This window comes from Platichthys flesus, chromosome 24, assembly GCF_949316205.1.
Source record: "Platichthys flesus chromosome 24, fPlaFle2.1, whole genome shotgun sequence".
In the NCBI taxonomy this organism is placed as follows: Eukaryota; Metazoa; Chordata; class Actinopteri; order Pleuronectiformes; family Pleuronectidae; genus Platichthys; species Platichthys flesus.
The window spans coordinates 8988808-9005196 of NC_084968.1; the positions used below are offsets into that span (position 1 = coordinate 8988808).

A 16389-nucleotide genomic window follows, 5' to 3' on the forward strand; every position below is an offset into this window, starting at 1 on the left:
TCGCCCTCTGAGTGTTGCTTTGGTAGAAGTGGAAATTAAATCATTTTCGCTTTGGATGTGCCGGCAGACAAAAATTTCCTCATGCCTGTATCTCCAAGGAGGAATGAAAAAACCCGTCTGCTATCTTTCTATTTTATTTCCTGTTGCACAGCGTCTTTGTCAATGTGTATTTATGTTCATTCGGTGAATTGCTACCGAGAGGTTATCGATAACTCCTGACCCTCCGTACAATCAACAATCAGTCCTGCATACATGACGCCATAACAATCCCCTTTTTAACCTGCATTTTAGGGGCAGATGACTTTGAGTAGCACCTCCAGCTGATGTGGAAATCTGGATTTGGAAAGTCCGTCAGAGCTACTTGTAATTACACCGCAGTAAAGGACGAAATTGAGCAGGAATGAAGTGCTTTTTGTGCATCGATTTTTCTTCCTTTCTTCCCCTGCATCTGTGGAATGGAGAAAAAGCGAGGGAGGGAGAGGGAGGGAGGGAGGGAGGGAGGGAGGGAGGGAGAGAGAGGGAGAGAGAGAGAGGGGGAGAGAGAGAGAGAGAGGGAGAGAGAGAGGGAGAGAGAGGGAGAGAGAGAGAGAGAGAGAGAGAGAGAGAGAGAGAGAGAGAGAGAGAGAGAGAGAGAGAGAGAGAGAGAGAGAGAGAGAGAGAGAGAGAGAGAGAGAGAGAGAGAGAGAGAGAGAGAGAGAGAGAGAGAGAGAGAGAGAGAGAGAGAGAGAGAGAGAGAGAGAGAGAGAGGTAACCTTCTCTATCGCTCCACTGCAGGCAAATGGGGTGGGGGGGGCGGTTCATGCTCTCTTTTTAATACAAGGAGAGTATGTACATCAAACCACCCTTCTCATCTAATTAGGAAAAGGCCATTGAATTGAAAAAAAGAACTCCGGCAGGTTCTGGACAGAGGCCACGCAGGCACTTTACCTCTGCAGTGTTTTGATGGTTTTTGTGATCCGTCTTGACATCTGACAAACTTTGCCCCGACCTTTGCTCTCGTGGATTGAACCTTTTTAAGCTCCCTCCGCAGTCGCCCTAAGGATTCAGGGTCATTTCGAGTGCTGTCTCCTCCCGATATAAGCCTTTATTTTGGCAGAATATCTTTTCTCACCTGGGTATCGGATGAGTGACTGCCACCTCCATTGCCCCCCCAGGTCCCCTGCAGGATCCCTTCCCCGACTCAGCTACCGCAGATGCCACCGGACTATAAAAAGATTAGTTACTTTGGAAAAACATATGACAGCCTGGCTTTTGTTTGCTTGTTGTCAGAAGACGCCTTCCCCTGACTGCGATGCTTTGCACAGTCACACAACCCCACTCTGGCAGCCATCTGCCTCCTTAGGTCTGATACCATGCATTGGCAGTTTGTTTTTCATATGCCCAGATACAACTTTAATGGCATGCAAAATACGTCGAACCAATAATATGACCCCCGAACCTCATTCTGAAATCTCATTTGAGACCTATACGTGACCCAAGTAACAGAAACTAGGATATATGCTGACTGTCACCATATATACTTTGCCATTTGCTGCCCTCGCTATGCGGCTACCTCCACTGGTTCACTGGAATGAATTTTTATACCCAGTTAAAATGGAAATTTGACTCCCGCTGACCCGATTCCTAGCTGACCCGACAAAAACAACATGCCAGAATAGGGAGAGAGAAAGAAGGTCAGAGGGATCACTTTGACGGCTCTGGAAAGTCATCAGCAAATCCAGAGGCCATTTCTCCACTTCACCAAGTCCACTTGCAACGAGAATACATAAAAACAGTGTTCGTAAAATGATAATAAAACTTTGGCCTTCTAGAATATCTGCCAACTGCAGTATGGCAAAGGTTAGGGAAAGACTGGTTGTAAACTTGGGCTCTGATAAAGTTAGCTAGGTAACAAAAACTGTCGTGACCTGTTATTTGTCCATCCACTTGGCATCTTTGCTTCCTAAAGGCTTCACTACTTCCTGCCTTGGCACCGGACCCACAACGTGAGGTGCAGACTCGTCCAATCTCCCTGGAAACCTCATTCCTGCGATACCGATGTGAATAGAACAGCTTTGTCAATGGCTCCGCTCTTATTACACTGCGCTCAATTAAACAATAACCGGAAAACAATGGCGGTTGAATATGCAAGGCTGCTTCTGAGATCCGACTCTCTGCTCGTATGCAGCTCCCCCTTAGTGCCGGTAACCACAGCACAGATCTTTCCTGGTTTCTTCTATCCACCCCCATCCCCCTTCTTCCCCTGCAAACCAGTCACATCCCAGTTCAGACGACTACGCTTGACATTTCTGGTGACAGTCGGTGATGTGGGAGGTGGGATACGGAGGTCTTTAGGGGCTCTGTCAAGGCTGCGGCGTAAAGGATATCCATACCTTGTTCTTCGCTGCCAGCAAATGCACTGACTGACGAGTATCTACGCTTTCACTCTCTCCTTTCTTCTGTTGCACGGCCTTGTTGTTATTCTCTTCCTCACAGCAGCCGTGCAACAGCAAGAGGAGCCTCTGTTTCTTCTCCTCTTCCATCCTCTCTGCTCATCACCCGTGACCCATTGCGAATATGGCTCTTATTTGTCGAAGAATCAAGCACCTATCCACGGCCTCTATCGTGACATTAAAGCAGTCGTTGGCCACGTGCTATCACATCAGCCCCTCGCTCGGAATAATGCAGTGCAGGCCTTCCAGTGATAGAGAGATGCCTATCACTCTTTGCCTAGCTTTTGCTGTCCTCGGGGCTACGTGTTTAATATGACTCTACAAATGTGATTTAGCGGGCAGATAGCCTTGGGGCCGGTGAGGTCGCCGCTTCGGAGACCTCTAGTGTGTAGCATGTGGCGACAAAGCATGTAGGTTAATATCTGGCTGATGTTGGATATCTTGTGGAACCAAGTATAGCACAAGGTATTCTTAGTGGAAAAAAGGTGTGGAGAGGGTTGCAGTTAGAGAACAATCACCAAGCCGAATATTCCCCCCATTTTCTGCTGTTCCATCTGTGATAATAAGTTGCTTATCCCTTTGAGTCGTCCTCCCTGCATCTTTCCCAAAAAGCACTCTCTCACACAGCATCAAACTCAAGAAGAAAACGTCCCTCCTCAGCTGTCATCCCACCCCTGTCCTTGTCCGTCCTGGATTCGGTTACTTTTTGGTTGTCTCGCTCGAGTACACAAGTGCTCTCTGATGCATTGTGTGCCGCGCAGATTTATGTCGGCGCTGAAGGATGGCTGTCCAATTTTCAGCTTGGATAGGGGCGGCAGCTTGCGTGTGCGTTTTCTTTAAAAGCTGTCGTCAGACGAGTGTCGAGGACGCGTGGTCCGCACAGACTTGTGCTTTTTTCCGCACTCTGGCCATTTATGTCTCATCTCGCCATTAGCCGGTGTATTGCAGCGATTTGTCATGCAAGTTCTTTTTGTCTCGTTGAAACACAGCTTTTCTGCACAGTTGTGTACGTGTGTGTGTGTGTGTGTGTGTGTGCGTGCTGGGCTGTATTTGAATCCATAATTCTGTGACTGAATGCTTTTTATCGCAGCCGGGTTAATAATTGTCGAGATAATGCAACATTTTCACCACCTCAGCGGTCACCCCTGTAAATGAGGAATGTACGCTTAATTGGAAATTAGTCAAAGCCATTAAATTTGTTATTTTGTTTTAACTTTGGCAGAATAACTGATGGTGGAAAGTGTTTTTTACGCTGATGGTTTTAGAAACAGCAGTTGTGCTTTTCTAATTTCAACGATTGTTTTAATGGATTTGTGGATAAATGGAATAAAAACGGGGACTGTGCTGCGTTACAGGATTTAGCATGTAGCTCTTATCGTTTGACTCTGACGTGTCTTTCAAGTGTTTCCACACTTGGCCTACATGTCGTCACGACTCTGCTCGACTCCTCGCCGACTCCAAACTGTAGCTCTACATTAAACCCAGTTTTGAGCCTCAATGGTCAAATGTACTCGGGAGAATCTGTCTACAGTAGAACCCGTTGACAGCCTAAATCCGTCACAGCCGGCCAGTGTGGGGTCACACAGCCCATTACTCTGTTGATGCAGTTATAGTTATGTCTCTTTCTTTGTAGTCCCAGTGAAAGGTTGACGTGCCCCCAGATGACCGCCCCCCCCCCCCTCCCCCCTCCTCCCTCCTCACAGGGGTCCTGCGATATCTCGGTTGTCTCCTTCCAGGCCTGAATGGGCACATTGTGCTGCCGCCCGCTGCTGCTCCACAGACCACTGGGTCCTCCACACACACCTGTCAAGCCATGTCCTTGGCGCCTCGGGTGCTGAGACACTCCAGAGCCCCCCTGCCGCACACATGGTTATTGAACCCTCGCACAACCTGCAAGGCGCACACCTCAAAGCAGTCGCACACGGACAAATAATCACATGGGCCGACACAGATGTATGCAAAGACACAGACGTGTATACACAGTTCACGTGAACAGAGCACGCATGCAGTCGCATACTCCTCAGCGCACACACACACACACACACACACACATACACAAAGAACCAGTTTATTGGAAAAACACTTCCACGACCCCTCGCTTATGGCAGGGTTATATTCAGCGTGCAGGTCGGCCCTAGAATTCGGAAAGGGTCAAGTTCCATATCTGTCAGGTTGGGGAGGGCAAGGGCACGGGAGGTTGGTTGGAGTGCACATGCCTGCACATGGAAACAGGACTGAGAAGTGACCTGTAACTTGATCCCTGTCTTCAATCAGTTGCAGATTTTCTCCTTTTGAGTAGAGGTGGGGGGGGGGCGGGCACTTGGGGCATAGCTAGTTTCCCTGTCTCGCATGTAGAATATGGAGGGTTTACGTAGGCTATTGAAATTTTAACCCCATTGAGAGGGAATTAATCTGATGCTGTTTCAATGTTTAATAACTCTAGATGTGAAACAGTATGTCCACAAATTATTATACATTTACAATTTGTATAATCTTTAAATCCTTGATAATATTGCAGATTATTTTGCGGTTGTAGTTTTTTAAAAGTGTATTTGCTGGTTTTCTTATTTTGGACCATTTACCAGACAAATCCATATTGACAGTTTATTCAGGACATTTCATGATTTTATTATATTTTAAAGAGCCGTCAAGCTTTTTTCCTAAATCCATCAGACTCACTGATGGTTCATCGATCCATTTTCACACTATTCATTGATTGTTTATTACCTTCAAAGTTTTAAGATGCACTTACCTCTGCTGATTGCTCTCTGGGTGTTTTGTGTTGTTGTGATGTATGTGTACGATTCGCTCTAATGCTTTTAGTCAAATATAGTTTCCAACGGATAAATTGAATCGTTTTGAATTGACCAAACTGATATTACAGTAGAACAGATAACTGGCGCATTAATTGTTAATAACAATAGTAAATATTTAGAGCTCTAAATCATTTGATTTGACTTATCAAAGAAAAAAAACACATGTTTGTTGGTTGCAGCTCCATTGTGACAACTGAGATTGTGTTTTTTGTTGAGATCACATAAACCAAATCCCTTTTGAGCTTTTAAATGGTTTTAAAGTTGTTAAATAAATTTGAAAATTAAGACCTCGGGCTCTCAAGCTCATGTTATAGACTAAATAGCTGCTTGATTATTCCCGAAGTGTATTTGATAGATGAATAAAGAATGATCATTAATTATTTGCAGCTCTAGTTTTCTCCAGATCATTGTCACGAAGATAGTTTCTGAAAAGCTTTTGTGGGACCCGTGACCCACTGAAGGTGAACCTCCATCATGATCTGGTGCAGCTCTCATCTCAAGTACATCCTCTCTGTCTCCGAGCATCTCTGCGTGGCCTTGGCCGGTAACCCTTCACAGAACAAAATGTGCCTCTCCACGTGGCGCTATCATCAAAGAAAAGAAATGCTAAATGGCTGTTTGTACATGCACACAACGTGCACCCTCATCTGGTGGCCCGTGGTGTCAAGTCCCACTAGCGTCACCCATGCAATTTTACCCTCTATTGACTTTTATGTTGTGCTGCAAGGTTGGTCATCTCGGTGGGAATATGTATGTATTCCAAATAAAGACGAGCATGATTATCATAATGATATTCCCCTGCTAAGGTAAACAGCTTCATAGCCCAAGCAGAGGGTAAAATTGCCCGTGGCTGTGTGACTGTATGGGATCTTGACAGCTCCTTCTCTGACGACACATTCCGTGTATTTCACACCGGGCGTCATGGACATAAAGCCTTTTTTTGTAAGTGCTGGCTTCGATCGGGAATTGCTTGCGAGATCATGCGATAGCGTAGATCTCGTTCTGGCTGGGAAAGCAATCGAGGGCCCGGGGACTGCAAAAAACATGATATTACATAAATATTCAAACGCATGAGCCTGCCTACACCCACGTACACAAGGTTTAAAACGGAGGGGCTGTGTACCACTTTAGCTGAATTCATTATTCCGGAGGCTGTATGTGTTCCTCACGCCTATCTCCTTGGTTTCTGCAGACGCGTACAAATGGCCACAAACAAGAAACACATACGTGCAGCACATAGCAACCTACAGACTCGAATCCTTTGGTTTTCTCCCTTTCCAATTAGGGCCAATTAGGGCCCTCGCGTGAGGAAGTCTTCTGGGGACGGACGATAGTTTCCGTGGCTTTACGTCCCTCGTCACCTCTTCTCGTTTCCATGCCAGCTCAGAGAGGGAAGGAGAAAGGGGAAGTGTGGGGGGGGAAATGGGAAGTGTGGGGGAGAAATTGGAAGTGTGAGGAAAACTCAAAGGCATGTGAGGAGGAAAGACGAGGAAAAGAAGCATCAGCATTAGTGAGAATAAAGAAGGAGAAATGTAACTATACATAATCTTACCGCAGTTGCCGGCAACCTCACTAAATTGTTATCAGCTTCCCTGAATTTAATGTGACCCTTGGGGGTTAGGATGCTGCCCATGCATTATAAATGCCGCCCATTGACTTATGCTGGTAACCTTTTACCCCTTTCAAATGAGCAGCTCCCGACTGGCTAGGATTACCTAGTGCAATATAATATATTCAAGGGGCTTGTTTGGTATTTCATTCCGTGACTTAGTGATGTATCGCCATCCTTTTCAGAATATCGTCAGGATTGTTGTATTTTAAATATAAATTGCCGACTCTTTCTCCCAGTGTGAGAGGCGTAATGGTTACATTCGGTGAAAGTCATGCTACGTTATCCTCAAAGTGCAGTTTAGCCGGAGGGCGCAAATGAAATCTTTATAACGTCCGGTCATTTCTGTTAGCCGGAGCGGCTCATTTCAAAGTCTGTATAATCTAGGAAATAGCTACAAGAGGTTGAATACGTACTGAGAGGTGTCTGTTGCATACTTCACACAGGAGTACGCAGGTTACTCAAGGTCACTTGGACACGATGCCGCCGTTTCAATCCATTTTTCTGTTCATTAGCCGTATCTTCTCCGCCTCTGGCCTCAGCATGCACGGGCACGGCCTGTCAGCTGCAGTGTCGCAACCACAGGGTCATTTCATTTCGAGCCCTGCTCCGCCGATTAGGGCCTTTTGTTGTGAGCGGCCGCCACTACTGTAACACGGGTGTTTGGGTCAGTGACGGCCACAATAGCTCCGTTACTCTCGCTGACTTCCTCTCTATTTGCCGCTCCCTCTCTTTCTCAGCACATTTTCCACTCGGCTGATAAAATAAGCCGGTTCTTTGATGAGCCCTGGGGCCGACCACAGCGCCGTGCCTCGGTAAATGCTTTTATAGAGACACACCACAGGCTGTCGACTTGGATCAGTCATACAGCGGGCGGCGTGCGTCCACCGCTTCCTCGTATGTGCTTTTGTCTCCCTATAGCACTTCTCCCCCCCCCCCCGTCACACGATGACAAGCTGCTATTAGAGCCGCTAATGAATTTCAAGAATGCCCTAAGACGACAATATGGAACTTTTTCGCCCCCGAGGCAGGAAGGGTAATGTTGGTCAGCCCAGCACCTTTTCAGTGTGATTAGTCGTCTGACTTGAGGCGGACGTGGCCGAGAGCTGCAAAGCCAACATCGGGCGTTCAAGCAGACGGCGGATGCAAAATGCGAAGATTCATGAATTCATAATGAAAGAAGTGATTATGTCTGTTGTGGTTTCGCAGCGAGTTTTCTCGGTCCAATTTCCTCCGTCGCCCGTTACAATTTGCCTTCATTTTAATTTAGAAAGCGGCTGCATTAAGTGTTTAATTTTACACGATTAAAAGGAAAAAGGCTTTGCTTTATCTTCCTTACCCCTTATTCTTATATTAGAGCCTTGTTCCCTGATGCATTACGCCTCATTTTTTAACTACACGAAAACGGGCAGAATGGTTTATTTTGATTGGAAAAAACCCCGTTGACATTAAGTTTGGTAAGATAGTTGAAACCGGGAGGTCAACTAATTAATTTGTATGCTTTGGAGGAAGTGATAGTCAGCCCGTTTCACTGAGGAAATTGCACATAAACAAATGCATGGGAAGGTTTGCAGCCACCCATCGGTTGGTGCTTTTTTATTATAATGCACTTTTTTTAGTTTTAAATGAGCATCATAAACAAAGTTGAAACCCAACAGTGGGAGGTTGGGTCAGACCCATGGCCTGCTGACCACACTGGGCAGCGATTGTCCGGTACATTGTTCCACAGCGAATCACTCTTCCTGGGGGGTGAAGTCACATTTGGGCGTAAGTTCATGGCAGCATCGCCGGGACGTGTTTCATCACCTCTGTAATGAGGAAAACTCTTTCGCCATGGAAACTCAAACCCTGCACTTGATAATGTGCCAGTGAAAAAGGACCAGAGAGAATCCTCCGAGGCCATGTTGTCATGTTCATGCAATAAAGTTGCTAAATAGCTTCCCTGAGACTCAGCAGGGGGGGAATTGTTCACTTAAAGTAAAACAGGAGTCAAACAGATGACTGTAGAATGCAACAAAAATCACTTATCATAAAACAGAAATATATTTTTATGTTGTCTATTGACATAAAGTCATTTAACATAGATTATCACCTTGGTCCATTTGACCGCATCACATTTCCTCCAACCGCGGTGATTGGACAAACACAAAAAACACCTCTTTCTGCCTCAGTCGGTTAAATTTTTCTGGACGTTATCCGTCACCCTAGCATTGAAACTCCATTACGACGTGACCTGCTTAGTTTCAGGGGCCGCTGTTGAAAGTCCACAGAGGAATCACAAAGAAACTCTCCTGCAAACCGGTGATCGACACTCACACAACAGCACAGACCTCCTGCCTGTGTGGATCCTACACAAACCGGCCTTTACCGGGGCTGTTTTCAACTAACTTCAAATTGAAAAAAATGCCTTTAGAGTTTTTGAAATCTTCCACTATACTTGCACTTCGGAGCATCTGGTTCGAAAAAGTGCTGATGCAGAACAGCATCAGGTGTCAGATATCAAAAACACTGCCAGATGTGACATGTGAGCACTCGGTCCTAAATGCCTCTTTTGAAATCACGCGATTTTAAATCCGATTTCATTGCACATCCCCAAACGGCTTCAGACCACAAGTAGAGTCCTGTAGTTTAAAAGAAGACATAATAGAAACTGCAACTTGGATATTGCTCAGAATCACCAAGAAAATGCTGAGTAACGCCACTCACGCTTTCATTAACAAGCATCTTGGCATTAATAAGCAGCTTTTTTGTCACACAGTGTCGTGTTGGGTCATCCGTTGCTTTCCGACTTCAGAGCAATCGCACATCTCTGGAACGAACATCTTAGTAGTAATGGTACAAGATGCCTGGAACCGCCTGGTGTACATTTCTCTGATCCGAAAGCCTTTGAAGATATGATGGAAGCCTCAGTTCCACAACTAATGGCTCTCTACTGTAACACGGCTGATTATGCGAGAGCGAGTTTCAATTCCGGCTTTGAGGATGCCCCCCCCCCCGCTCATCGAGGAGGAAGAGTGAGTAATGCCCCGGTAAGAGGTGAATGTGTAAAAATCAAAGATCTGCACAATCGCTGCAGTAAATTAACAGGATGTGTTGTGAGCAGACGAGGAAAGTTGATCACGGCTCACTAAGCTGTCGAGGATATTGTTTCCTTATCTTCCGCTGCCTGCGAACCCTCACTCCTTCTCTGCGCAACAGTTTGCGGTCGGGATTGTGTTCCTTCTCCAAACACTTCCAGGCCTCCTCGCTAAATGACTGGCAGATGCTCCGATGACCAGACCCGGCTTCGGCGGTTCAGCTGAATTGACCCGAGGCGTAGTCTCACATCTGATCAGCGAGTGAGCAGCAGATTTGATGAAGCGCGGCCACGGCGCTGCGTTTTCAAGCCAAGATCGGTCGGCTATTGTGCCCAGATGACACTTGGGAAGTTTGGCAATCTAACACTTGAACGTTGACGTTTTTATCAGTGACGCACATGCACAGAATCAACCGGGCAGCAGCTACAAGCAATGCATTTCTTTTTATTTGTTTCTTTCTCCAATGCTTTGTTTAGGTCCACGGACATAGAAAGTGCCAGTTCTTTTAAAAGTTGCGTTGACTTGTGACACACGACACACAAAAGGTCTCTTTTTTTGAATTCTCTCCAATCCGATATCTGTCTAATTTGCATTGTAAACACAGTGCGAGTAATTACTCCTTCTTAATTTTGGCTTATTATTCAAGAACCCTCGCCGGCTACAGACGCCTCAATTACAGGAGTGTTGAAGCTCATCAGTTCTGTTGTTGCAGGTGAGATTTAATTAGAACTCACGTAAAGAGAGTTTGCATCACAATAAGGGAAGGGGGGGGGGGGCGCGTGTTTGTCTGCTCCCGAGGTGAAGGCGAAACCGTCTTTTCATTTCTTCAAACACAATTTGGATTTGGATTCAGGTCTTTTAAAAAGCTCCGGCACATGTAGCCGATTTTAATTCAGTCGCTGTCCCGCCGAAACCACTTCATCTGCGTAATGGAGGTTTATATCGAATGCGGACGGCGAAAACTTAATAACAAGTGGAGGCTGAAAGAGAGGAAGTGGTAAAAGATGGATTTAAACAAAGGCCATGAGGCAGAGAAGGGGAAAGCAACAATGTGCGGGGGGGGGGGGGGGGTTGCGATGGCGCTAGAAGGATTGAGTGAGCGAGGCGGCCATCAAAATGCTAATGCTGCACGGGATATTTACTGTGTGGCGTTAATGCGGTTTAAAACAGGCTCTTTGTCCCGCAGCCCATCACCAGGCCCCTGTTGGGCCCTAATAAATCAGCCATTAAAAGCTGATGTGACCTGAATAGCTCTTCATACGGCGGCAAATCGTGGGGCCCGGTGTGACAACGGCTGAAACATTTATGAAGATGCCACTTAATGACGGCCGTCCCAGAGAGAGCAAAAAGTTTGTGTTTTTGTGTGTGTGTGTGTTTGTGTGTTGACAAACTGACACTGCAGCAGGCACTTACAATCAAAAGAGTTCTTATTTTTCAGTTTTGGTTTGTGTTTTTCCGGAGCTGGAGTCTTAGATGTGCACAGGCCCTGTTATCCGGGAGTTATAGAGTCGAGCTGGCAGACATTTAAAGTTCCCCCCCCTTTTCGCTGGAGTGTTTAATTATGTCCCCTGTCAGCCATTCTGAAAGAATCAGTGTTGCCATGTTTTGTGTTCGGTTCTCTCTCTCTCTCTCTCTCTCTCTCTCTCTCTCTCTCTCTAACCGGCTTCCTCTCTGTGTTTCCTTTCCAGGACAGACCATGGTTTTATTATCTGGCATGTGACGCGCCGGAATCTGTGAGGAGAACACTCGAGGATCGCTCTCTCTCTCTACCCTCCCCACCCCTCCTTTCACACCCAGAGGTATTGTTGGATTTTTTTTTTTTTATCACCATCTCTGAACCATGACAAACAGAGCTGAACTAGTACACAGCAAACAGGCAGTCGAACCCGGATTGAGTCCACAAACAGGTCCCCCCCACACACACACACACAGTCCTTCGAGGTAATGAAGATCGTTCACGGTGGCCAATTGGGCAACGCTCTTTGTGTGCAGTTAGAGTGTTTATTAAAGTGATTCATGATAGGTACTCATCTGCTTATGCAAATCTGTGGGACAACATTGGTAAGTATTTAATTTCTGCCACCAGCGACAGGAAGGACTCTTTTTTTTTTTGGAGCGGGTGGGGGGGGGCATCTACCGAGCTTGTTTGGATTTCATTCGCCGATGCAAATGTTGTTTTCGGTGTAATCATGCAAAGGCGCAGCTGGCTTCCATTTCTCCACACCTCGACACTCCTGCATTCCCCCCCCCCCCAAAAAACAGCCAACACCTTTACGGGCCCCGGTGCCGCTCGCCCGTTTGCCACTGTTGTCTCCCCCTGCCTCTCGTCCTTTTCTGTCTGTTTTTTTTCTCCCCCATTTCCTTGCTCACTTGTCATGCCAGCTCAAGCCCACCCCTCCTCATCCCATCACCACACTGCACTTCCCTCCGTCGCGGTCGCCCTGCACCGAGCGGAGCCTCCAGCCTCGGCGCCTCCCGTGGCGAGGCTGGATTGAATTCAATTAGGTAGATTGTTTGCCCTCCAGAGTTTAGTGGGCTCCGTGGATGATAGGTTTTCCTGCATACAGTCCCACTCACTCGCTCACACACACAAACATGTCCTGCTACATCCATCTAGCCTCTTTCGCCTCCGTTTGACTCAATGCATCTACCAGCCTTCTTCCTCTTTTCTTGACACCATCCCAGCGGCAGTGCATACGTGGTTATTTGTTGGTGCACACGTTGTTAACACATTCCGAGGCCCTGTTCCCATTTTTAGTTATTTCCAAGATATTGTATTCAAAGCGATCAAGGCATAGAATCTGTCTCTGTGGGAGAACATGTCATATCACCTTTTTCATAAGCCGTGGCCACAGGAGGGCTTATATCCCTCATGTGGCTGGCTTCGGGAGGGATGATGGGATGGGTGTTTTCATGGGGGGGGGGGTTATTGGGGACTACATTCATGCTCAAGCCCAGCGACTATACTCACATACTCACATTCAGCCCGGGATTAATTTGCCAGTTTCGCCTGCACATCCAGCACAGAAGCAAGGATAGTAAAATGTTGCTGACATAGAGTAATGTTCACATTAGTCGCAAGGTGAAAATAGTATCGGGCTGTCATTTGAATAACATTGAGAGCAGCGGGCGGTCGGCCGTGGCGCTGGCTCACGCTTTTTCATATGCGGAGTGTAAATCTGGTTCAGACATAATGGGCCTTTGGTCTCTATTCTCAGTAAGAACAAAAAAAAGTCCCGCAACCCGCTGCTTCCCTTCCAGATGTCCCGCTGTGAGAGCGTGTACGGGAGCTTCTCGGATATCAGATACTCTATTAGGGCTGAGAGATGTCAGATGAATTAAAAGCCGGGAGTCGCTTTCATGATAAATATCCTAATGCGTCCCGACGTGGAATTACGACCTTCGTTTCACGCACCTTCTTTTCCCCCTAATTTGCGGTCGCTTTGGATTAGGTGCGATCGGCCTCCTGGTGATTACTTTTTGGCTGAAGAAGGCAAAAATAAAAAATCCCATTTGAGTTCCAAGCACAGTCATTTGTAATATAAGTGAGAGATTTCATCATGCACAGATCTGTAAACCTTCAACTACAGCACTTGTTTGCAGCCTTGTTGTACAGTGTGAACCTCTGGAGCCTCCTACAAAGCTTTGCATACCCAACCTGGTTGCCCAAAGCATCCGGCCATTCAAGTTGGTTTTGACCATAATGTCCCCATGATGACTCCGGCCCTGCCAAGGGTTTTGGTTCTGTTATTTTAAAGCCCTGCCATTTGTTTTCCTAGTGTGATCCTGAACCAAACAGCTTGAAACAATGCAAAGCAGGTCATTTGAATGGGAGAAAGGGGGGGGGGGGGGGTGGAAACCCTCTCGTCCGGGTGTCGGGAGTGTTCCTCGAATTTGAATCCTCTCCTGAGGTAGTTGACTTTGCACGTCTTTGTTGTTGTTGTTGTTGTTCTCCTGTTTCTTGGGCAACTGCGGTCGGCACCAGAGAGTAGCCTGGCTCAAGGATAACAGACTCAAAGGCCCCCCTCTCTAAGTGACCGGATTATTTAAGAGGCACACATTGCCTGATGTAGTGCTCGGCTGATAATGGCAAATTTGTTGACCCTTTTTTCTCTGCAAATTGCCGTCGTCAAGACAACTGCAACCTGCCGGAGACGTATCTGCTCGGACATGTTGGTGGTCATTTAGTCTCGGTAGACAGGAGGGGGGGGGGGGGGGGCGGGTCATGTGAGTTCTCCTGCAGCCACATCAAAATGTTATTTAATCAGACTTTATTATATTTTACATATGTAAACCGTGATGAGGGATAACTGCAGTGCACAAATAGGTTGCTTTTATCTACCAGATCGGATTGTTATTGATTTTTAACCTCAAGCCCGTTCACATACATTCTCTTATTTGTTTCATTAAGGAAGAAGCATTAATCAGGGCTCGATGTTAATGGCAGCTTCTTTTGTGAATTCATTTAATTTGTAAAGCTGCACGCCACACTAGGGCATTTATTTATTTTCTAAGCTTGGGCTCTTGTATTGTTCTGCAACTCATTATCCACAGTGTTGAGTCCTTTAAGAAAATGCATTTAACTGTGTGTGCGGGGGTCATGCTTGATCAGCATAAAGGCCACTCTATGAATACATATATGACAGCTGGCAATGTGTGTGTGTGTGCGTACAGTAAACGCATATGTGTTTCTTATTAATGTGGTTTTTGCTGAAAGACTCTGCATGGTCTCCCCCCCCTCCGCTTATTCTAATCCACTATTCATGACTTCAGTGGCCCTTCATCACTAGCTTTAACTGCATCATCATGCTAAAAGCACTTTATCTGGACTTCTGCATGCTTCTTTTTTTACATCCTGCAAATGCTGCTGCCTTTTGGTGTACCATAACGAAACAGGGCTAATGGTGTTATCACAGAATAACAGCTAACGAATTAAACACAATTAAATGGAAAAGTTAAGAGATGCTTAAGGCATAGGTTGACACGTCAGAGATCAGTTCCATTTTTACATCTGCTAAGCGTGAAGCCGCAGAAGGAAAACAAGCCCGTCTCTTTGTGCGGGTGCCGAATTCCACCTCGCAGCGCTTCCATCCTTCTCGCTTGTTAACACGTTATATCTTTGTTTAAATTGTACAAAAAGAAATCCGCGGCGATGACAAACCTCCTTGAAATATGTGTTAATTAGCGGAGGAAGCCAGACGCCGATGCTTTTGAACGCAGCCACGCAAGCTGTGTTCCCAGATTCGCTATAGGGTCGGCGAACCACCTGCTGGCTGCGGCTCGGTTTGTTTTTCCTTATTAAAGTTTTATTTTCTCTCCCTCTGTCTCTCTCTCTCTCTGTCTCTCTCTCTCTCTCTCTCTCTGTCTCTCTCTCTCTCTCTCTCATGCCACTGCTTGTCACCGCCCTCTACCTCGGTCTCAGAGGGCCACACAGCGTTTCCCTTGATTTATACACCTAAGAGCTCCTTTGACAATGGAGCTCTTACCGCCCCCCCCCAAAGTCTGACAAATAGAACAGTGAATTTGGACAGAGCTATTTCGGTGTGAGAAGGGAGATGTTAGCACCGGATCCTGCCACGCGCCCACACGGCTGCTCTCCTGGTGCCTGCACTGACAGTTCGGGCGTCTCAATAAAACAACACCCCCCCGACAGGGAACTTGCACAGCAGCTCGAAGGCCTCTCTCCATCGCATCGCCTCTGTTGCCCCCCCCCCCTCCTCCTCGCCATGACCGTTTATGCAAATGCAAACAAACAAGACGATCTGTTGATGACGATTAGACTCAACCGCCGCCAGCACCTCTGGGGCAAAGTTCAGATCATCTGACTCGACAGAAGAAAACAGAAATGGCGATCATTCGAGGGGCTCTGATGTTATTTGGGTTTTCCGGGGGGGGGGCAGGCAATGGGTTAGAGAGGCGTGGTAAGCGGCTACTGAAGCCATTTTCAAATGCATGAAGTCCAGAGAGGGTGTCCAGTAACTTGGAGAGCCAGGATCTCCTAGGACATTAAGGGGAGAGAGGCCAGGGAGGAGAGGCTGAGATTACTGCCGGTCTTTTTATAGAGGATCACTCCATCTTGTCCTTTTTATCTCACTCATTAGCTCCCGCTTTTCCCCCCCGTAGGGCTATTCGCTCTCTTTCTGCCTCTCGCTAAGACCGAGGGCCACTTCCCTCCGTTTGGCAAGGAGCCGGTCTGGCCCTCGTCTAACCAAATATGAGTCTCCAGCCTTTCTGTCTCCATCAAGTCACAGTCGGAAGCTGCTCGCTGGGGTCGGAGCCACTCGCGTTCTGGCAGGTACGGGGGAGGAAAGGGGAGATGGATGAATACCGATTGCACACGCTTCCCTTTGTTGGCAGCTGAGGCTCTGGGCCCGGTGACATACCTTTACTTCATTCTCCTCCCCTCTAATTCCCTCCATTTCCTCCCGGCCTTCAGCGAGGACCTGTGAAATCAG

At 47.0% G+C, this 16389-nt stretch overlaps 1 protein-coding gene across 1 annotated transcript in view; it reads left to right on the top strand.

Moving 5' to 3' along the window:
• LOC133950059 (adhesion G protein-coupled receptor L3-like) overlaps positions 1 to 16389 on the top strand; it is a 187094-nt gene that overhangs the window by 10522 nt on the left and 160183 nt on the right. The window contains exon 2 of the mRNA XM_062384227.1: positions 11623 to 11733. The gene's annotated coding sequence lies outside the window, so the exon portion shown is untranslated. The remainder of the gene's footprint in view (positions 1 to 11622; positions 11734 to 16389) is intronic.